The sequence below is a fragment of the Hordeum vulgare genome, chromosome 7H (assembly GCF_904849725.1).
Source record: "Hordeum vulgare subsp. vulgare chromosome 7H, MorexV3_pseudomolecules_assembly, whole genome shotgun sequence".
NCBI classification, from domain to species: domain Eukaryota; kingdom Viridiplantae; phylum Streptophyta; class Magnoliopsida; order Poales; family Poaceae; genus Hordeum; species Hordeum vulgare.
In genome coordinates, this window is record NC_058524.1 from 157,111,692 (window position 1) to 157,135,970 (window position 24,279).

The 24,279-nt window shown below is 43.1% G+C and overlaps 1 long non-coding RNA gene across 5 annotated transcripts; it reads right to left on the minus strand.

The window, feature by feature from the left end:
* Positions 1 to 6,965: 6,965 nt before the first annotated feature.
* Positions 6,966 to 24,027, minus strand: LOC123412154. Of its 5 annotated transcripts, none has more exons than XR_006613421.1 (9): positions 23,525 to 24,027; positions 20,295 to 20,387; positions 20,099 to 20,188; positions 19,969 to 20,030; positions 18,982 to 19,018; positions 18,685 to 18,840; positions 16,978 to 17,021; positions 16,766 to 16,871; positions 6,966 to 7,338 (listed from the first exon to the last, which is right to left on the minus strand). It is a non-coding gene; the product is annotated as an uncharacterized LOC123412154 (long non-coding RNA). The 5 variants fall into 5 exon arrangements; XR_006613420.1 differs by lacking the exon at positions 6,966 to 7,338 and adding an exon at positions 15,599 to 16,693 and having other exon boundaries at positions 23,525 to 24,026; XR_006613423.1 differs by lacking the exon at positions 6,966 to 7,338 and having other exon boundaries at positions 15,599 to 16,871; positions 18,749 to 18,840; positions 23,525 to 24,026.
* Between the last annotated feature and the right edge of the window lie 252 nt (positions 24,028 to 24,279).

The window sequence follows — 24,279 nt, forward strand, 5'->3', positions numbered from 1 at the left end:
TGGAACCTTATCTTGCCCTCTTTCATATCAATTATTGCACCTATAGTTCCTAAGAAAGGTCTTCCAAGTATAATAGGACAAGTAGGATTGCAATCAATATAAAGAACTATAAAATATACAGGTGCATAATTTTTATTCTCAATGACAAGAAAATCATTAATTCTACCTAAGGGTTTCTTGATGGTAGAATCCGCAAGATGCAAGTTAAGGGACCATTTTCAATATTAGTGAGACCAAGCACATCACATAAAGCTTTAGGTATAGTTGAAACACTAGCAGCAAGGTCACACAAATCATTACATTCATATTTATTTATCTTAATTTTGATAGTAGGGTCCCACTCATCATGCAATTTCCTAGGAATAGAAACTTCAAGCTCAAGTTTGTCATCACAAGCTTTTACCATAGCTTCTATTATACGTTGACTAAAATCATTATTTTGTTCACAAGAATTGGGTGAGATAATAATGGATTGAAGAAAGGAAATACATTCCACTAAATAGAAATTACCATAATTAAAGTCATTGTAATCCAAGATAGTGGGAACATCACTAGTTAAAGTTTTGACCTCTCCAAACCCACTTTTTCAATTTTATCATTAGGATCATCACCCTCCAAGAAAACAAGACGCTCCTTAACTAAAGTAGACTCATATCCAGTCCCTTTATCACTAGTATTCATAGAATTAAACAAAGATTCAATAGGAGAAGCACCAATCATTTTAAGGTCTTCATCACGATTATGGTAAAAACCAAGTGTAAGAGCCTTTTCTAGGAATTCTCGCTTAGCTTTCAATTTAGCGGTCCTCTCCTTACTCTCCTTGATTGAACTTGGATAGATTTAATAGTATCATTAAAATCATGCTTAGGAGGCAAAGTTTTACTTTTAAGAGTTTCTACATCAAGAGCAATTCTATCCACATATTTAGCGAAAGTATCGACAATATGCAATTTTTCCTCTACCATAGTATTGAAAACCATTTGAGAATTAATGAATTACTTAATTATGTTCTCAAGATCAGAGGGTATCCTATTAGAATGTGTAAGAATTTCGATAGGAATTACCATAAGAATTTCCATAGTTGTTGGAAGAATTACTGGGAAACGGCCTATGATTGATATTACCTCTATAAGCATTGTTGTTAAAATTATTTAGAGAGACAAAGTTAACATCAATAGCATAATTATTTTGTTCAATCAAGGTAGAGAAAGGCATATAATTGGGATCAACATGAGCATTTTTATTGGCAACAAAGTTCATAAGAGCGTCCACTTTTTCACTCAAAGTGGTGATTTCTTCAACAGAATTTACCTTCTTACGTGTTGGTGCTCGTTCGGTATGCCATTGAGAATAGTTGACCATTATGTTGTCCATAAGTTTTGTGGACTCTCCTAGGGTCACCTCCATGAAGGTACCACCTCCAGCAGAATCTAGAAGAATTCTAGATGAAAAGTGTAGTCCTGCATAAAATTTTGGATAATCATCCATAAGTTTATACCATGAGTTGGGCAATTTCTTATCAACAACTTCATTCTCTCCCAAACTTGAGAAACATGTTCATGCTATTGTTGTTTAAAATTCATTATTTGATTGCTCAGGGAGATGATCTTAGCAGGATGAAAATACTTGGCAATGAAATAATCTTTACACTTATCCCATGTTCCAATACTATTATGTGGAAAAGATGAAAACTAAGCTTTTGCTTTATATCTAAGTGAAAAAGGAAATGATTTAAATTTTACAATATCATTGTCCATGTCCTTTTTATTTTGCATATCACAAGGTTTCAAAAAAGTATTGAGGTGTGAAGCGGGATTCTCATTAGGACTTCCCGAAAATTGATCTTTCATGACAAGATTTAGCAATGAAGCATTAATATCAAAAACATCCGCACTAGTGGCGGGTGGTATATGTGACGCCCTCGATTTAATCGTACGCTAATCATACACGCAAATGCGTACGATCAAACCCAAGGACTCACGGGAAGATATCACAACACAACTCTAGACACAAATAAAATAACATCAGCTTCATATTACAAGCTAGGGGCCTCGAGGGCTAGAATACGAAAGCTCGATAAACACACGAGTCAGCGGAAGCAACAAATATCTGAGTACAGACATAAAACAACATGGGGTGCCTTAGAGAAGGCTAGCACAAAAGATACAACGATCGAACGAGGCAAGGCCTCCTGCCTGGGAACCTCCTAACTACTCCTGATCATCAGCGGCCTCCACGTAGTAGTAGGCACCGTCGGGGTAGCAGTCGTCGGCGGCGGGGACCTCCATCTCCTGGGCTCCATCATCTGGTCGCAGCAAACGCATCAAGGGGACAAGGGGGGAGCAAAGCAGCGGTGAGTACTCATCCAAAGTACTCGCAAGTCTTACATCAGAACTATCCTAATTATGCATCAGTATCAAAGAAGGGGGTTATATGTGGACTGACTGCAGCAATGCGAGAATAGAGAGAGAAGGCCTAGTCCTATCGAAGACTAGCATCTTCAGGGTCTTGCAGCAATAGACGAGAGTAGAACAGGGGGGGTAACACATTAATAGTCATATTGTTGCAGCAATATTAAAGTGAGGTCACGCCTAAAGATCCTCCCTCGACTCCCTGCGAGGAAGCAATCCCGAGGCAAACTAATTCCAGTTAAGTAACAATTGTAGTTGTAAAAGATCGGGGCACAACTCCAAGTCGTCCTATAACCGTGGACACGGCTATCCGAATAGTTAATTTTCATCCCTGCAGGGGTGCACCACATGTCCCGTCACGCTCGATAACACTCTGGCCGGACATACTTTTCTGGGTCCTTCCCGGCCTCGGAATATCAACACGTCGCAGCCCCACCTAAGACTAATTAGAGAGGCCAGCCCGCCGGTCTAAATCCTAAGCACAAAGGGTTCGTGGGCCCAGTTCCCCTTCACGCTCCTGCACGTGGCGTGGGCGGCCGACGTCAGTCCTAGCATCCCTTAATCACAAGCGCGATGCATCTCGGGACCACTCGGGCGCGCGCCGCTACATTGCTGGCATCTGAAAAGCTTCGGCTGATACCGCGACGCCGAGTACCCATAATTCTTCCCGCGTAGCCGGTTAGTGTGAAAAGGTCTCCGACCAACCCAGATCAAATACCCAAATCCATTAACATTTTAATTAGGCCAGCAACACAGTCTCACGGGAATCCACCCGTCTTACAACTAATCACCAATGATCCCAGTAACATGGTCGAGTAACTGTGTGGTTGTAACATCGGGGGGAATCCGAGGTATCACCCTCGTTGGATTCCGAACGATGTACCCGTCAAGGTGGGCTTAGAGGAATCACCCTCGGGGGTCCCCCACTTGAGGGGTTGCACGACAGGGGCGTCATCGGGAATGGTGAAAGAGGAATCACCCTCGATAACCACGACCGACTAGCTATACTACAGAGATATCATCAGGAGTACTTAGTGGTGTCTGCGGCAAAGGACTGATCGGCAGGGTCGTAGATGTACCCGGCAGCAGCGTCAGTCTCGGGGTCTACCGGTAAGAAGAGGGGGAAGAAACAATAAATAATAGCACCGATGCAACACAAAGCATGACATGGAAAGATGCAGGCTAGACATGAGCTAACGCAGCAACATCCGTCATAGACGGGTCGGAAGAATATCTGACGATATTTTCCGGGTCTCGGGCTACTACCGGTTATACAGGAAACGAAGGAAAAGTTCCAAGTTTGCTATGCTAGGGACGCGTGACAGACGAACGGGCCGTGTATCCGGGTTCGTCTCGTTTTGCTGATCAACTTTCATGTTGAAAATATTTTGATCTGACTTACGGATTATTTAATATTAATTTTCAAAGTTTTATTAATTATTTAGGAATTAAAAACAGATTTAATTATTTTAATAAAATCCTATTATGACATCATCGCGATGTCAGGCTGACATCAGCAGTTGACTGGTCAACTGACCAGCGGGTCCCGAACGTCATAGGCACAAGTTTTTATATCGATTAAATATTGATTTATCAGATTAATTTAATGAGGGACCCACGTGTGATACTCTAAGTATTCTAATTAATTAATTTAACTAATATATCTATTTATTTATTTAATAAAAACATTATTTTTATTTTTAGTTTAACTATCGCGTGGGGCCTCCCTGTCATAGACAGCGGGTGCATTGGCCCCACCGGTAAGTGGCCTAAGGCCATTTACTCATTTTATTAATCACAAATACATAACCATACAAATGTCGTATTTCTCCACGTGCCTATATACGCAAATACATACATAAATACGGGTATCAAATACATACATACATACATACGGAATACAACATTTGTTGTTTTTTCTCTCAAGACTCTCATCTCCCTCTCTGTTAACACAGAGACAGAGAACTCTCTCTGCTCCAACTCAACATAGAAGAACATAAACTTCAATCCCTCCTACCGGTGTCTACCGTCGACGGATCGGGGTCCCGTTTGCCGGAACGGAACCGGGACGGTGAGGAGAACGACATGGTGGGAGGAGCCCGAGGAGGGGCTCACCGACGTTGACGGGAGGGGCCGGTGAAGCCGGAGTTCGCGGGAAGGGGCGGAGGAGACGGCGTGGTTCCGGTGGTGAAGGGGACGGTGATGATGGTGGTGACGCGCCGGCGAGGGGGAGCCGGCCGGATCCGGCGAGGTGGAGATGTCTCCCTGCCCGGTCCCTCCTGGACCGAGCGGGAGAAGGCCGACGGGGGGGGCGGGTGGTAGGCCGGCGAGGTTGGAGGGCCGAGGCAGCCGGGGCCCCTGCCGGCGGGGTGGAGGAGGCCGTGGGGGGGCGGCTCGCCGGTGGGAGGATGAAGGCCGAGGGGCTGTTGCGGGAGAGGAGGGCCAGTGGAGGGAGGCCGTGAGGGGGCTCGCCGGCGGGAGGAGGCAGGAGAGGGGCGTCGGCCGAGGTGGGGCGAGGTGGAGGAGGGGAGGGCTCGCGAGAGGGGAGGGAGGAGATCTGGCGTGGGGGGAGGGAGCCACGGGAGAGAGAGGGAGTTACGGGAGAGAGGGAGGTGCTCTCGTGGGGGGGTTGTCGGTGGGGGTGGGGGGACCGAGAGGGGTCACGAGAGAGAGAGAGATGGAGGCGCTGTCGTGGGGGAGGGTGGGCCCCCCCCCCCACGAGGGGGGGCTGGCGGCGACGTGGGAGGCGAGTGGGAGGGAGGCGAGCGAGGCAGGGGGGTTCGCTAGGGTTTGAGCGGGAGGGGGCGCGGTTGGGCTGGCCAGCTGGGCCTTTTGGCCCAGCTCGGCCAGGGGGTGGGGGGGTTGCCTTTTTTTCTTTTTTTCTTTTTTTGTTGTTGTTTTGTTTTGTTTGTTTTATTTTGCCTTTTCCCTTTTTTTATTATTTCTTTCTTTCACATTGATTTTACTAACTGATTTTTCTTTTTAAATACCTTTTTTTTATACTTTATTTTATCATTATTATTTTTAATACTTTTAATTCTCTCTTTCATATACATATTCTTTTAATATTTAACATGAATTTATAAAATACTTTTCTTTTGACTTTAAATTTTGGATCCGGACAAACTCGAATCAACGCGGGTCTAAGATGGGAATTCGATGACGTGGCAACATTAGCGGTTGATCACTGTAGCTTAATTACAATAATTACTGTTGCAAAAGTCGAGGATGTCACAGTATAGGAGTACTAATAAAATCATTACTATTAGTATTTGAAAATTCACACAACTTGGTAGTATCTTGATACATGGTGACTACGAGAGAAAAGTAACAAGTGTAACAAGCAAACTAGAGAGTGAAGATGCAATCTAGTAGCAAGCTAAGCAAGCAAAGATAAATATTTTTGTATCTTTTTATAAGACAAACTAAATATACCAACAAATAAAAAGAGGAACAAGTGAACGAAATTTTGTGTGGATTTACTTGATACTTGATGATAATATTCCCTAACAACGGCTCCAGAAATCCTTCCTGATACGCGTGATCTGGGTTGGGTTTTCCGTGAAGAGGAACGGGCAATCGCAGCACAAAGTGGGTAAGTATCTCCCTCAGTTATGAAACCAAGGTTTATAGAACCATAGGAATATCAATCCACAACCGTCTTCAGCGGCTGCACACAAAAGAACAAACAACTTGCACCCAATGCGGGCAAGAAGGTTGTCAATCCCCTTGGTCTCGTTATTTTCAAGATAATGAGGTGTGTAGATAATTTTAGATAATTGTAAAATGCAAAGTAAAATAAAAGCAAATAAATGGAAGCAAGGTATTGGAGGTTTTAGCAATATGTTGTGAATAGACCTGGGGTCCATTGGTTTCCCTAGTGGCATCTCTCAAGAAAATAAGCATACGGTGGGTAAACAAATTACTATTGGGCAATCGATAGAAGAGCGGATAGTTATGCAATTTTCACGACAATGATCATATAAATACAGGCATCACGTCCATAAACGAATAGGCCGACTCCTGCCTGCACCTATTACTATTACTTCACTTTAAGAGCGTTTTTATGCTTGCCTCTCTATGTATTAATTTCATGACGAATGAAGTAATGCTTGGAGTAAGATGACATGATGTAGACAAAGTAAACTCAACTAATATGAATAAAATCCATCGTTTTACCCTTAGTAGCAGCAACACAAAGACACAACTTGTCCCCTTCTGTCACTGGGATATAGAAACTCGCCAGGTTGAACCTACTATAACGCACCTCTCTTAGCAAAGAAATATCAATCTAGTTGGCCAAACTATTTCAATAGATCAGAGAGAATTACAAAGCTATCGTAATCATGCACATAAGAATCATATTATATATAATAGGAGACTCAAATATTTATCATGAATAATTTTAACATAAAACCACACTTCATCGGATCTCAACAAACCCACCGTACAAAAGAGTTACATCATATGGATCAAAACGAAGATGACATGATCATTGTATTGAAGATCAAAGAGAGAGAGAGATGCCATCTAGGTACTGCTATGGACTCGTAGGTGTGTGGTGAACTACTCACACATCATCATGAGGGTAGCAAGGTTGATGAAGAAGCCCTCCGTGATCGATCCCCCCTACAGAAGAGTGCAGGAATGGAGCTCTAGATAGCCTCCCACCGGAACGAAGAGTTGTGATGGCGTAAAAAGTGTTTCGGGAGCTCCTCTTGTGTTTTTAGGGTAAATAGGAATTTATAAGCCAGAGAACGAGATCGAGAGAGCCACGAGGGGGCCACAGGCCATGAGGTCGCGGCCTGATGGCTTGTGGGGGCCTCGTGTGCCTCCCGGCCTTCTTCCGATGCTCCATGGTCTTCTTATGGTCCACAAAAAATCACAAAAAGTTTTAGATCAATTGGGCTTCACTTGGTACTCGAACCTGAAAAGTGGAAAAACACGAATAAAACAACAACTGGCACTAGGCACTGGGTCAATAGTATAGTGCTCAAAAATAATATAAATTGGTAGATAAGTGCCTAAAATGTGTTATAAAATGATAACATAATAGCATGGGACAATAAAAAATTATAGATACATTGGAGATGTATCACCCTCCTGGCTGGATCGAATAAAGGAACATCTTGAATATAGAACCATTCTGAGGTCCACTCTTCGGATGCTGCACGGAGGGTCCCTAACGGATACCCAGTTCCCGCTATACACCATACTTCGGATCCGCCTAATTCACAAATAGTCCCTCCCTGTGATCGGGGTACAAGGCACAAAAATTTCCTCCAGAGATCAAAATGGTCCTCGCAACCCAGCAACATCTCGCAGAGAGCGACAAAGCGTGAAATGTGGAGGATGGATCCAGGGGTAAGGTGGTGGATTTGAATTCCATAAAATTCCAATAAGCCCCATAAAAGGGATAAATAGGGAAGCCCATACCTCGTAAGAGGAATGGAACGAAGCATACCCTCTCTTTCATGTGGGGTGTTGGGAATTTCTGCGAAAGCCATGCCGTCAACGGAGGTTAACCTAGAACGGGAAGACGCGAAATCTGGGAAGGGCAAATACATGTGCCCTTCAAGTTCCCGCAGGCAAAGGCGTGAGACAGAACAACTGTCCCAATCGCGTGGAAGATAGCCATGAGGGCGTGAGGAAGAGCTTGGAGAACTCGCCATGTCTTTGTCTCTCTGGCGTTCTTCTTGACATTTGAAGGGAAGGGAAGCGTTGCTGGTAGCACGCATGGTTTATGTGAAAAATAAGTTATCCCGTTCAGCGTAGGGGAGTTTCTTTTGGGAAGGTTATTGGAACCGCATATCTCTTATTGGCGCACGGGAATCATGGGGATGGTTAACCCTGCGAAGGAAATATTCATTTTTGTGGGCCCAGCGACGTTTCGTCAATCACGAATGCGAAACAAGACGTACTAGGGTTAGCCGAACATAGGAAGGAGAAGAACTTGCCCCGCAAGATGAAGACTCTGAATGCGTGAGGATGATGATCCAAAACTGCTCCATTGGAGTCCAGTTTGGGTGCTACTGAGGGAGTCCGGGATTAAGGGGTCCTCGGGCCACTTACCTGTTTCCATGGGCCGAACACCTGGGTCATACTATTGTTGCTATTGGGCTTCGGGTAAATAAATGATGTTGTATTCAAGATGGAACTCTTTTGAAGACTTGGCGTCTACTCCATGATCCCGTGGAACCTGCATGATCCCTCCTTGATGTTTAACTGATGTTGTGTAACCCTATCACCCCTGGTATCGATATAAACCAGGGGGCTTTAGTTCGTAGGACAGGTTAAGCTCATTACTATTAGGGTTTAGACCACATCATCTAATCTTGAGGTAGATCAAATCTGTACTCTGTACCACCCCATCAACACAAGAGCAAGATGTAGGGTTTTACCTCCATCAAGAGGTCCCGAACCTGGGTGAACATCATCTTCCTTGTCTCTTGTTACCCGTCGATCCAAGATCCACAGTTTGGACCCCCTACTCGAGATCTTTTGGTTTCAACACTGACACCAAGGGCCCCATGACCCAACAGGGCGGCCAGGGGGTTGGACGCGCCCTATGATCTCGTGGCCACCCCTTAAGTGGGGGCCTTATTTTCTCACAAGAAATATAATTTTGCGATAAAAAACCTCTCAAAACTTCAGCCCGATCAGAGTTATGGATCTCCGAATATTTAAGAAACGGTGAAGGGCCAAAAAACATGGGCGAAAACAGAAGAGAAACAGAGAAATAGGTTCAATCTCGGAGGGGCTCCTGCCCTCTGGGAGCCATGGCGGCCATGGACTAGAGGGGAAACTCTCCTCCCACCTAGGGGAGACCAAGGAGGAAGGAGGAGGAGGAGTGCTCTCTACCCCTCTCTCCCAGTACCGCCGGAACGTCGTCGGGGCAACCATCGTGACAACGATCTGCACCAACAACTTTGTTGCCATCACCACCATCACCTTCCCTCATCTATCTATAGCGGCCCACTCTCCCGCATCCTGTTGTACCCCCTATTTAAACATGGTGTTTTATGCCACATATTATTATCCAAAGATTTGTTGCCATGGTATGATGTTTGAGTAGATCCATTTTGTCCTATGGCATGGGTTGATTGATGATCTTGATTGATTTGAGTTGTGCCGTTTATTTTGGTGTTGTCCTAAGGTATCTTCCATGAGGCGCACACGTGAAGGGTTCCTGTTGGAGTGTTGCAATTTGTTAATGATTCGCTTATAGTGGATGGTTAGAGTGGCAGAAGCTTACACCCAGTAAGGGGGTTCTTTACGTATGGGAGTAAAGGGGACTTGATGTTTAATGCTATGGTTGGGTTTTACGTTAATGATCTTTAGTAGTTGTGGATGCTTGATAGAGTTCCAATCATAAGTGCATATGATTCAAGTGCCAAAAGTATGTTAGCTCATGTCCGCCCCTCATATAAAACTACAATAATGATTACCGATCTTGTTATCAATTACCTAGGATAATCTCACAAATCCTATCACCACTTTTCCACACTAGATATATTTACTTTATTGTTCTTTTATTAAACCAACACCTAACTTTTTATTTCCATGTTCTTTATTATCTTGCAAAACTGTCTACAAAGTACTTCTAGTTTTATTCTTGCAAATAGTTTCATACGTTTCTAGGTAAAGTAAGCGTTGGCGCGCATAGAGTTGTATCGGTGGTTGATAGAACTTGAGAGAATATTAATTCTACCTTTATCTCCCCGTAGGGTTCGACACTCTTACTTGTCAAAAAAGGATACAAACGATCCCCTACAGTTGTGGGTTATAATATCATACCATATCATGGACCGTATAGGTATGTGACCTTCGTAGACAACTCCAAAGATAAGCTACTGGTCTTGGTAAGGTGGCTATATTTCATGATAGTTCCATTCAAAATGTCATGCTCGTTGAATCTCTTGGCTACAATCTTCTTTCCATATCTAGACTCGCCGGTTTCGATTTCAATGTGCTATTTAGTAAAGTAGGTTGCCAAGTGTTTCGTCGAGATATTCATAACAAGGCCTTTACTAGTTTCCGTAGAGATGATATATACATTGTTAATTCCACTAAGAAGCACAACCTTGCACATGTCTTATTACAAAATCTTCTAAAGGTTGGTTATGACATAGAAGGACAGGACATGTTGGTATGCGTAATATAGACAAGCTCATTAAAGGTGATCACATACTTGGTGTTAAAGATGTTATCTTCGACTAAGATCATGGACGGTTCTAAGATGCTCCATGCTAAAAGTCCCATTAGCTATTAGTCCAAAAGAAATATACTAATATAATCTAAATAGATAAAGCGGGCAACTTATGGCCTAAGAGCATCTCCAGCCGCGCCCCAACAAGCCCTCCGAGAGCATGTTTTAACCATCGATGCTAAAAAATCGCCTAGTCGCGCCCACATCTTCTCAATTTTTACCGGATTTGACAAAAATGCATCGACGTCCCCAAGGCAAACCCAGGGAGCTAGGGGGCACCTGGGGGCTAATTTCGCCATTTTGCACGTGTTGCCCACCTGTGAGCGCCTCTCTCTCCCCTCTCTCCTCCCTTTACCTCACTGGCCCATCCACGTGCTCCCCTATACACACACCCATCCTCTCTCTCTCCCTCCACGCACACACGGACACGGCTCCTAGGGGACGCAACGACTGGAAAAATTCCCCCCCCCTAGGCCAAAAAGTTTGCTGGCAGCCCCCCAAGCGGCAAAAAAATGCCTCGGGGGGTGGCAAACGGCTGGAGATGCCCTAATCTAGTCGTGCAAGCAGAAACCGCTGCAGCCTGTGGGTCGGTATTCAACCACGTCGACGCATACAGGTGAGCCCTGCCGCAAGTAGATTGATTGATCAAAAAAGGCAGACCGACTGATGACCGATCGATATCTTCCGTCTTCCGCCACTCGCCGTCGGCTCGTCTACTCAGAAGTTGCAAACACTGCTTGTGACTCCTACCCTCCGCGCGCCCGCGCCCGGCAAGATGACGATTTCCTCAAATATATGATCCTACACACGCTTTCAGTAGTTTTGATTTCTAACTCCACTTGCAGTCCGTAACTTGTTTGGACGTGTTCTCTTAAACTATAGAACTACTCCCTCCGTTCCTAAATAAATGACCTTTTAGAGATTACACTATGAACTATGTATGGATGTACATAGACATATTTTAAAGTGTAGATTCACTCATTTTCCTCCAAATGTAGTCTCCTAGTAAAATCTATAAAAAGTCTTATATTTAAGAAGGGGGTAGAAAATACAACTCTAAAACAATTCAGAAAAGGTTTTATTGTATAATTATGCATTTGTCGACACAAAGAAGAAGAGTTTTTTTAGAACATTTTACAAGCAATTGGAAAGAGGAACCAGTTCTGAAAAAATTGTCGAGAGTCCAAATCATGATCGTCGTAGAGCCAATTTCAAATTAATAGATATGTAAAATGTATTCATATTGCAGAAATATATTGAGTATTTAAACGTCACTACTATATATATACGTCGATTGATTTACGTATATTGTCGGTTCTTCTAGTTCAAGCCCTTGCCCCCCTATCGTCATTTTCTGACCCGGTCCCTGACTAAGATAAACTTTATAGTGCTTGTCAAGTCGAAAAACAAGTTGGGGGAAGTCATCCCGTAAAAAAATCATGACTACTAAGAGACCACTCGAGTTGCTTCACATGGATCATTTTGGTCCCAATGCTTACAAGAGCCTCGGTGGAAATTCTTTTGGTATACTTATAATTGATGATTTTTTTCAGGTTTACGTGGGTATTCTTTCTTGATGAAAAGTTGCAACTCAAAAGATCTTCAAAAACTTCGCTCAAAAGGATCAAAATCAATTTGAAGTAAAAATCAAGAAAGTTCGGAGCAACAACAGATAGGAGTTCAAGAACACTAATGTGGGTACTTTTCTTGATGAAGAAGGTATCTTACATGAGTTCTTGGCTATGTACACGGCTCAAAAAAATGGATTTGTTGAGAGAAAAAACCGGACCCTCATAGAGATGGCCAGAATGATGCTCTACAACACGACCTCCGTAGCTGGAAAACAAACTAAATACCGTGTTTGCAATAGGGCCTCTGTTGTAAAAATGAGGACAGCGCGTCAGTCGGCGGATAATCTGAAATAATCCGCCTCCTCAGCAGCCGTTAGATTTGATCCAACCAACGGTCTAACCATGTCCTCATTATTTCAACGACATCGGTGTTGCGTAACCCTCTTTGCAACAAAGGTCATGTTGCAGAAACATTCAAATATTGTATTTTTTTGTCTTCCCTTTGTTTGCAACTTGGAAGATGTTGCGGAAGGACTTTTGCTACATAAATGATGTTGCACAAATTAAAAATAGAACGAACGCTTGGAAGGAACATGTGAGGCAACCGTGCTCGAGGGATCCAGATCTAAATCCTGCAACATCCGAATAGTTGCGACGAAAAAACTGCAACAAGGACTCAGTTGAAAACCGTAAAAAATAATGTTGGATGCGTGTCACATGGACGAGGGAGCGGACGCCCGCGTGCGATCTGTCGACTGAAGCCAAGCTTTTGCCATAAAGTTATTTTAAAGTTAAGACGTTTATTTTGAGACGGAGTAAGTACATGTTAGGTTGCCATGGCAAAAAAACGTCATAGTTTCGTACAAACAAAAAGTTGTAGTTATCATGGAAAAAAGTGAATAATTAGTACTGGACACATGACAAATCTACCAAAATGTTGTATTCCTACAAAGAATCATCACATATTATGTAATATGAATAATGTCCCTAAGAGAAAAGATACAAGGACGATAGACCAAGCATGGAAAAATATGTAACTACTCCAGGCAACTAATCATAGCAAATTATGCCCATGACAACTACTCCCTTCGTTTCTAAATATAAGTTTTTTTTAAAGATTTCATTAAAAGGCTACATACGGAGCAAAATGAATGAGTCTATATTTTAAAGTGTATTTAGATACATCCGTACGTAGTTTTCTAGTAGAACCTCTTAAAAGACTTATACTCCCTCTGTTTCTAAATATAAGTCTTTCTCAAGGTTTCATCAGTGGACTACATACGGATGCATATAGACATATTTTAAAGCATAAATTCACTTATTTTACTTCGTATATAAACTATTAGTGAAATCTCTCAAAAGACTTATATTCTTAAAAGATTTATATTTAGAAACCGAAGGAGTATTTAGAAACGGAGGGAATACTAAAGAAATTTATCATGGCAACAACTCCAGAATGTTGCCATGGCAACTAGTCATAGCAAATTATCGGTTGTGCGTCTTGCTAGGTCGTTACATCGTAATCTAACAAAAGAATGAACTAAAAATGAAACAAATTTATGAATCAAAACCATATTATCCGACGCATAGCAATAAAAAACAGTGCATGCCATGGGGATTTAGATAGAGTGAAAAAGCAGCGAGAAATGAGGGGGAAAGTGACGAGCAACCTGCACGTGAACGCCAGCCAGCAGAGCGGCCCTGCAAAGGCCCGCGGGCGCAGACAACCTGGGGTAGCTGCTCCCCAGTGCGCCGGAGTGGCTCTCCTCGTCGCCGAGAAGGGCCTAAGAACGGGAGCTGGAAGCTCTCTGTCATCACCGTCGTTGCACTAATACTCCGGCCTCAGTCCTCGCATCCCACGACCGCAATAGGGAACGACAAAGCCCGTCGTCATCTCAGGCATCCGTGGTACACATCGGTGCCCCCAGATGCGGTCGTGTGGACCTCGACCCGTGGCAGGCCGATCAGCCGATGGAAGGAGCTCCGCCTCGTCGTCTCCGTCACCCCGCCGTGCACCCCGTGATGGTGCTCGATCCCAACACCCTACTCGCGATCTCGACACCCCGCCGCCGACGGCGATGGATAAGCAGAGCAAAAGGAGGGCACGGGAATGTGCTCCTTCCTCCTCTCCGACCGGTTCCCGGGGAGATCCGTCGCGGTGCTCCATACCCCTTTCCCACCCTGCTCGCCCACCTCTCTCTCTCACTCACGGGGATGAGAGGAAGTGACGACCGGTCCTACTTTAACATGAGCTCTTTTAGGCTGACTAGTAAGCTTCCGTGTGGAACACGTCTCATACGTTGAGAAAATGGAATTCATACAAACACAAAATAAATGTTTCAAAAAAAAATCTTAAATGGAAACACAATTCTGTGATGTCGCTCAAGTTACGGTTTTAAAGGTGAAACACAACTATGACCATGTTGTTGCATACAGACCACAATATATGTTATTCCATCCATTAGGTGTTTTCATTGGTTGTTAATAAATAAGATAACTTTTTATGATTGAAAAACAGCCTTACATAAAAATATTAATGGCAGTGAGCCAATATTCTAAAGCAAAATCTCAACACCAAAAATGCATACAAAGATATATAATGTTTGTTACAAGTGCTAGTTCAAATAAAAAATAACTACCATTAATGATCTCAGGGACGATTCTAGGGGGGGACAAGGGGGGCTAGACCCCCCCTAACAAATTGATTTTTCTACTATAATAATGGTTGTTGTAGCTATTTTTTTTACTTCATATGAATTTTGCCCCCTCCATGAACAAACTTGCCTCCCCTATGCTTGCATGTTGGCTTCGTCCCTGAATGGTATAGACCTATATTGTCCACCTAACCAACCAAACAAAATCATGGTTTCTAAAAGCTGAATGGAGATCTCCCATCCAACTTCATCCAATCATTCCAGTGCTACATAAAGATATAACAGTCGTCTAGTGAACTTGTATTAAAAGTGAGGGTTCACCCAGGAATCCTTTGTTGGTTTTTCAAAGGGCATGTGCCTTTGTTTTTTTCCTATAAGGACCTTGTATCAGCAGTTGGCGTATGAAATTCATAGAAAAAGACCATCAGGCAGACAACAAAGTAGCCTTGAACATATTTTTATTATAATAATGGAGTTTGAGTAGCATTAACATATAGTGCGGTACTTAAATGTTTTGAATTGCAGTTGAATAAATAAAAAACCATTCCACTTATAGTCAAGGTGAAAAATGTACGGACACACATACGTCAATTCCGAGAATGTTGTGCAGAAATCCGTCTTTGGGAAGGCTAACAATTTTTATGTTGTAGGCAGGCGCTGATGGAAATGATTTCGTATGTAACATAATTTTTTTAAGGTTCGAGGCTCCCAGCAATGCACATAATAGGAAAACGAACTCGTGGGTACCAACTCTTTTGGATGCACTGGCATAGCCTGAATATATTTTTTATCGTGCGTAAGAGTATACATAGTCATTGGAGAAACAAACAACTGTAATGGAAACATCATCGTATAGATGACGGAAATCAGTGTGTGAACATTGCAGAGTTAGATGGTTAATATCACAGAAATTGATGGTTGTAGCATGTGCGCTTAACAATTTGTTGATCCCGTTGAAGGAAAAATAAATATAATTAATAGTAGCTATTGGAATACACAAGAAAATACTAACTCAAGTAAGGTAGAAGCCTGGTCTAAGTAATAACATAGTGAATAAATCAGACAGTGCAAAAAAAAATGCCATCGTACTACCAGAGCAGAAATATATATGAAACTGTTATGACCGGTATTCATTATAACCAGAGGGGGCCCAAGGGCGCAACCACTTAAAGGCCTGGCCCAACTTATCTTATTGTTATTAGGGGCTTAGCCTAGTTTATCGTATTTGTTAGGCTAGGGAGATTATATATAGTCATGTAAGGACTCCGTTTTGGTTAAGCAGAAGCAATCATATGTTCTCGGCTCCCACAGGAGCCGGCACCCTAACCCTAGCCGTCTCGATTCTCTCTCTCTCTCTCTCTTGCGCGCACGCGATCACTGTGTCCCGCCGCCGGCCGCGTGCCACGCCCCGCCAACCTCTCTTCCACCCATATAACCTAAGACCTCGCGCTGGTAGGGATCCTATTCCTATCAGGAACTCTTAATCCCAACTTACCAAAGAAACTGCAGGTTCTTAACTAATCAAAATCCATCATACTACCAGAACAGGAAAAATGAGGAATCAAATTCTTGGAGAACCTCACAAGGACCATCCATCACGTCCCAATTTCGCGGAAAATAGGCAGATCAAAAACAAGCTCTCATAACATTGCTCATCAGGCTCTAACCTCTGAATTTGATTGTGTCCTCTGCTATAATTGTTCAGCTCATAGAGATAGCGCTTGTAGGATCATAAATAGGACCAGGAATTCAAATGTTTAGGCCTTAGGATCCTTGTGTCATACATTTTCTTTTCCCCTTTCTCTAAATTGATTGGACCATTATAAAAAGAGGGGCTAGCCAATTAACCTAAAAATGACATATGTTGGGTATAAGTTTCTACCCTTGAAGAAACCAATAGTAAAAACATTCGATGCAAACCTGTAGTTGCTTCACTTTTAACTTGTCTCGCGGTGACGGGTGGGCTGGTCGAGTATGTGATCGTCTTCCTAGAATCCCAGTCATCAAGGATGTCTGAATGTTCATCCTGTCATTTAATTTGGTCGATTGTTGAGCCATGAACAAAAAGTATAACCGGATAATTATACACGTCATGATTGTATTTTGATATGCTTATGAGATAACACATGTACCTCTCACATACATCCAACTATCGGTCATCATAAGGTTCATGTTCCTGCAAAAGAATAGGAAAATCAATGAGCAATTTAATCCGAAGAAGGAGAAGATCAACAAAAACTACAGGAAATCAAAAACAGCTAGGTGCCATGTCAAGATCCTTAATCAAAAGCGAACTATATTAGTTCAATATAAACGACAATATGAAAAGCATGCTGATTAGGAAGCATTAGTTAAGCCAACATATGATTTCTCCTTCATGACTACTTTATCCTTTCACATTCAGCTCCCTGAGCTCCTCCTCTTTGTCACATGTATCTTGGAAAAGTAGTCATCATGAAAGCTTTAGACGGAGTACAAGGGGATTCCATTAGCTTTAGAAAAATTCTAGTACAAGCGAGCGTTCCAGTAGAAGCAGATTAGTTTTGGAATCCACACCATACACAAATTAAATTATATTTCTGTTACATAACTTATAATCTACATTAGAGAAATTATCGACAAAGTAAAGAACTTTAACGTGCAGCATCCCATGTGCATCCACGCTGCAACGCCTTACTCTAAACCTCTGCTGCCGCATGAGATGAAAAAAAAGTTATTTAGAGGGTCATACGCACACCAGAAATCATGAAAGGTAAAACATCTTTCCATCCAACAATCCTTTCAAGGGAACATGAGAAGCACAACATCGGATGCAGTCTGATTCATACATACAATTTCTGAATTAATGTGAACACACAACAGAACCTTACTGATACCTTCAATTTCATAGAAACGTGTTAACCAAACACTAAAAGGAGCTAAAAGGGAGGCCTCCAATCTGGGTGCCGACCCAAAAGTTGGGGAAGGCGTCAGCGACCTCTGGCAGGGAACGGCGGGGTTGCCGCTTGGTGATGCGGCTGCCAACAGCCTCTACGTGTCACGCTCGTAGCCAAGATCTGCGGCCGAGATCCGCCTTCAGCGCCATCCGGCCTCCATTTTCCCGCCCTACAGCGCTGCCGCTATGTGCTGCATAAGCACTACTGCCCGCCAATGCGTCGCTGCTCCCCACCACCCTCGCCGGAGCCCCCCTTGAGCACCTCTCATTGGCGAAGATGAAATCTAGTGAGAAGGGGGAGGAGGAGCACGCCAACTGGGAGGTCTTGTGATGGCAAGCCAGAGGTGCATCGCCCGGTTGAGGGTGAGGGGATCTGATTGGGATCTGATTGGGATCTGATTCTTTTTTTGTGCGTGATTGATGGGGTCGCCACCGCGGGTCATAATGGGACGGAAGAGTTTTCGTATGCACTCTAAAATTCCTAAACGCACTCATGTGTGGCAGATAGAGTAATCTGAACTGTTAGATAAAATCAAGTGATTGGGATCATGAGGCTATAATTAGTTTGGGATGTTACACGTAGATTAGGTTGGATGCGTCTAGAGATGAATATGTTTGATTGTTTAATAGTAGTAGATAAATCTAAAGCATACAATAGAGCTTCAAACGTTAGTAAAAAACAATTATCATAGCCTGAATGATAGATAATAAATTCCCTATTAAATAGGAATGTGGTGTCTCGTAGTACTAAAACAAACAACAAGTTACTCATATGGTCACATGTTTATCAAATAGATAAGTAAAATGGTACTAAAACAAACAATAGGTTACTCATATGGTCATATATTTATCAAATAAATCAGTTAAATGGAACAACAATGCATGTCAATTCCCACAAACCAACCTAGGTGACATATGAAGGATAACCAAATAAGCCGGGTCATGGCTGTCATTGTCAAGGTGCTTACTGCCTCTCCGGCTGCCTCCTGCTCCTCCCAGTCAATAACAATCCCGATGCCTCCTTCGGGGCGGTGTTTGTAGCTTGCACCACATCCAGATCCTAGTTAAGAGAAGAAAAACTATGAGCACAATAATCTGATTATTTATTAGGATCAAAAATATTTTGCCGAATGACAGACTTAATATCAGCAATCCCTAGAAAAAATGGCTTTACATCTGCAATGTAGGAAATGATGGGTACCTTGATCAGAACTGATGGTGTGATGAGGTGAATACACCTGCAATTATAAGATGGAAATATCAGGTGTAAGCTTACAGGAATACGAATGCTACAATGAACAAGTATAAATTTCCCAAACTTACAGGTTGCGTTATTACTTAAAAAAATGCTTAGCATGATAGAAATGTTTATCCTACAAAAACCTGTCAGGATACTCTAGGAAATAAAGATGAACCAATGTGGCAGTGCATAAACGACATGGATCTGAGAATAAAAAGGATTTCTATTAAAATTAACAAAATACTACCATTAAATCTACTACTATCTCTCGCACTGGCAAGAGCAATTGATAGAAAATCAAGTAAATAAGATCAACACTGACATAGCGAAAGAATATATGAACAATCCGCATGGTGAACATGCTCATTTCTACATAGTCAACCAAGCAGATGTGAGAAACCTTCACCACCAAGCCACACATCTCATAGATCAATCAAGTACATCCTAGAATCTACGTGCGCATCACAAAGGCCAATCACAAGCCCTAACTCAAGCATGGAATTCTACAATCTAGATCTGCACTGAAAAAATCAATCTTCATCAACAAAAGGGAATGAAAACATAGAACACAACAAAGTGGATAATTTCAATCAATACACCTATGCATAAGTCAATCCGACCTATAAATATTTTTTCATTTCATCTGCAACCAATGCCATCTCATCACATTCTCTGTTGATAGCCAAGAATAATGCGTTCTTGCCGTAATAATTCCCCTAATCAATAAAATTCAGCAATGGTATGCTCAGAATTTTCAAATTTAAAAATAGCTAATCGTTCAAGCTAGAGAAATAGTGCATTTAATTTCCAAGAAAATTCGTTGTACTCTATGTTACAAAATGAAAAACTCCTAGATGATAAAGAGAAAAATATTAATCAAGTATACAGTCAAAAATGTATTAAGGGAAGAGCTAAGAACACCGAGAAGTACATCACACTATGAATTACCTCCTCAGTCAGCACTTCATTTGTTTTCAAAGCAGTGAGCCAGAAATCTGGGATTCCTTTAGCTGAAAAAAGGTTAACAAAACATCAGAATGGTGATCTCTAAGAGGCAGTGCAAACTTTGATTTCATACCATCTGAATCTCCCCCTCTGCAGCATTTTCACTGGTAGGTTCTTGAGCAACACCATCAACCTCCACAACTCCATTTACAATGTTGTACCTCTGAAACCATGGAAAACAATGGAACAATTTGCACATAAGGAAATGGACAGAAGTTATATCTTTTCATATATTCACCTGAAACATTATAAACACGGAGTAAGCGTACCTTAGCGTACAATGGTTCATACAGCTTCTGGTACTTGGCTTCAAGGGCGGCCCTTTCCTAAAAAAACTTCCCCTCAATATCATCATGTTGGCTCTGAAGTATCACACAGATAAATGTTAGTTCTCTGAGGCTACCAAAGATCATACAATGAAATCGGAAATTTACTAAAGACATTGATCTACTCTAATCCAACAAATATGCATAGAAATGGAACTTTTTAAAGATTCACCATGGATAATCCACAACAAGAAGCTACGCGTAAAGGGCGAGCCCTCGCACTAGCCACGTCGGCAGAGGAACAATGGTCGGTGGAGAAAATCTCGTTGCGTTTTTTTTTGTCGTCCCCGTCGTCTTCTTCGCACGCACATCTCCTCAGCCTCTCGAGTTCTCCTTTCCCACTCGTGTGCGTCACCTTCTCTCATTCCTCCCCCCTTGTCTCTACCGCGGCTACTCGAAAACGACGGCGATGAGGAGGTCCGACCCTTGGCGCAGAACCGCGCCCCCGAGCGGCGATGGCGACGTCAGATCTCTCCATCTTCCGGGGCCAGCCCTCCAGTCCGCGCCGCGCCACCGCCGGTATGGAGGCCCGGGCTCAGGCAGCCACTGCAGCGTCGTGTGCGTTGGCAGGGGCTGTGGAACTGAGCGACGAGGGACTGGCGCGGTGTCTTGTCATGGGTTCCAGGGACGCCAAGCCGTAGATCTGAGCCGCCGTCTCCAGTTCCTCCTTCCTTCTTTCCTTCGAGGTATGAGCAGCTTGGTTATTTCTTCTCATCCGGCGCAGCACCAGTTTGTCAATTTTTTTCCTAAAATCAATCTATCGCACCAGGGTACGGAGGGGAGGGGTTGATCTCAAGAGAGCAGAGTTTAGCTTGAAGGAAAAAAGCAGTGGAATAAACAATGGCACAGCCGCACAGGGGCAACAATCGTTGTCAAGATGAATGGAAGTGCTCGATAACTCGGATGATATATCTGATGACATTATGGTTCTTGTATCTGCTGACTCCAAGGATTCACTGAATCGTCAGATCTCTATGTGCTATCCAACAAGGATTTGTGGGTTGGGGCTCAAAACATAAGTGGCCAAACTCAATGCTCCAGCATTTAGTGTGTAAGACATTTCTTCATAATTCTCAGTTATAAACTCGATTATTTTTTACTGTGAATTTCCACTGAGCACAAATAGGAATAACAGTTGCATAAGCTGAACTGCTTCCAGAATCAATTATTCTATTAAGAGATGATAGCCTGAGGATGCAAGAGCTCGACGTCGACAATTAGATATGAAGGTAAATAATAATCTCTCCAAATCAGATCCTTCTAGAAAATGATTTCTTGTAAAATCTGGATGATAAAATTGTGCTCTTGTGTTCATGTTGCCTTGTTTAATAACACCACACTTAACTATGTATGAGTTGCGTCGGCGGAACAAGTGTTGTATCTTTTGTTAGATGGATTTATTCTATCAACTTAATCCTATAGTACTGATTGAAAATCAACAGCGACATATTAATTTTTATTGTAACAAGCATGTGAGTTAGCCCTTACAAGACATGTCCTTTTTCCTTCTGAAATTGTACAATATAGATATTGTATGTCTTCTTTTCCATTTTTTGGAATGCCTGAAGTAGCCAGGTTTTAAGATGTGTTTTTCTCTGTTGGTGTGATTCATAGTATACTATTCAAATCAATATCATTTATGTTCAAAGAAAGCAAGTTTAGATGTGTAATGTGCAATTATTGTTGTATGTTCAATGCATTGCAGATGGAGAAAGATAGCATATTCACCTAGGCGTCTGTCTTTTACTGTCCACCTCCCTCTAGGCCTACAGTCGATCGCAACTATTATTGCATATACGACTATACATATATTCCATGTAGCATGATCACTTCCATTGAACCTTCTGGTTACGTCCTACCTACAAGGATGTGTGACTGTATTTTGGACACCGCCTTGCCTTACTTTTGAACCACCTCAATTATCTGTAATGGCATCTAGGTTATCAACCTGCTATCTATGTGTTCGTATAGGATTATTGTAATCCTACTTGACTTTTGCATCAATGATCTTTGAAGTTCTTCAAATGACTGTAATTAAGTTCATATAGTTGATGATATTTGGCATATGTATGTGCTAACAAGGGATGCATAAACTAGCTGAAGGGGCGCTTTCCCACCTGGCACCGCCGAGCTACCGCTCAGGCGGTGCGCCATGGGCGCACCCCAGCTGCTAGTTGATATGATACAGGACAAACTGAAAGCGATAAGGTTGACTGCACACACAAAAACGCTAGGAAATGGAACAATACAAATGATGTAGCTTATCTAAAGTTGTTCCAACCAATGTCGTTATACATGCTAGCATCAAAAAGTGCCAACATAGGGAATCATTTAATCCTGCATCTTAACTTATCAAATAGTTATAGTTCTAAAACAAACCTGCACATATAAAACAAACTCCTAGCAAAACACTGCATTAGGTTCATTCACTTGGCACTGAGATTTGAATAGCAAGTCAGAAAGTTGTTCGGGTCAAATGAAAAGTTACATGCCACTAATTCTAGGCTGTAGGCAACATGATATCCTTAAAGTAGATACTCATGGCAGCGAAATAGGACATGATGTCACTAATTCTAGGCTGTAGGCAACATGATATTCTTAAAGTAGATACTCATGCCACTAATTCAGTGTTGAAATCCACAAGTACTTATTCAGTTCATAATTCGTACCCTGGCTTATTCTGTGTTTACCGTCCTGCCGACTTAGCATTCACATTCCTTGCCTCACTCACTCATCGACATATGGACTGAAATGAGTGATCAGGGACACTAAAATGTGTTTGTATACATCCAAGTCACAAAAATGTTAGAACATCTTATAATTGTGGAAGGAGGGGGTAGTGCAATTGGACACAATTTCCTCAGAACAAAAGAAGGATATAATAAATTTTGGATCATCTAGGAACGCTTTGAGTCTAATTTAATATATTTGGCTCTTTGCATCACTTTCTATTGCGAAATCCATTCTAGTTTCATATCAAATACTCTGTAATTCTCTTATCCCACCCAAGCATCCATACATACAAAGTACAAAATATACAGAGTAAACAGGGTTACAGCAAAAAGGGAAAATATGCATGATCTGGCAGATTGGCAAGCAGTACACTTCCCGAGTGGTTAACATCTGAACCAAGATGAAAGCTGAAGAAAACAGGGTGAAGAAAAAGGGAGTACCGATGTTGACAGCCATTGCACTGGATGCAGGTGAACACATACAGTTTCTTCTCTGCACTCCCACATATCTCACACCTTGCTGCTGGCCTGCCTCCTCCTGCAGGGGAACTAAAGGAACCGCGCCCGAACTCATGCCCTAACCAACGCCCGGGACGAGACGGCAAAATCTGTCCCTCCCGATGGTCGATTCCGTGGGAGACTATGTGGAATCACCAGCAAGCACATGCATGGATCCAATTTAGGGGATGGGGAATGAGGTGGAGGAGGACCTCGAGCCGTGATGCCACTGGGTTGCTGATCGTGGGGCGCAACGTGTGGCGGGGCATCCACTCCAGGACGGTGTCGAGGCGAGAGAGGAGGCCTGGCGTTGGTGGGGCGCGGCCGGTGGCAGGGGCGATGGTGGCGAGGCGAGAGAGGAGGCCTGGCGTTGGTGGGGCGCGGCCGGTGGCAGGGGCGATGGTGGCGAGGCGAGAGAGGAGGCCTGGCGTTGGTGGGGCGCGGCCGGTGGCAGGGGCGATGGTGCGAGGCGCAGGGGCGAGGCGGCGATGGTGGGGGCTGGGGCGAGGGGTGGCGGGGCGGGGCGGAGGTGGTAGGGAGTGGCAGGGGCCGGCGGGGCGCGGCTGCAAGGGCTGGGGCGGTGGCGGGGTGTTGGCGGCGTGGGGTGGCAGGGGCCGGCCGCCGGCGGCGTGCGGGGGGAGTATGAGAGTGGGTGGTTTTTTTTTTGGGTGTGAGGTGCGCAGCAGGAGACATGGGTC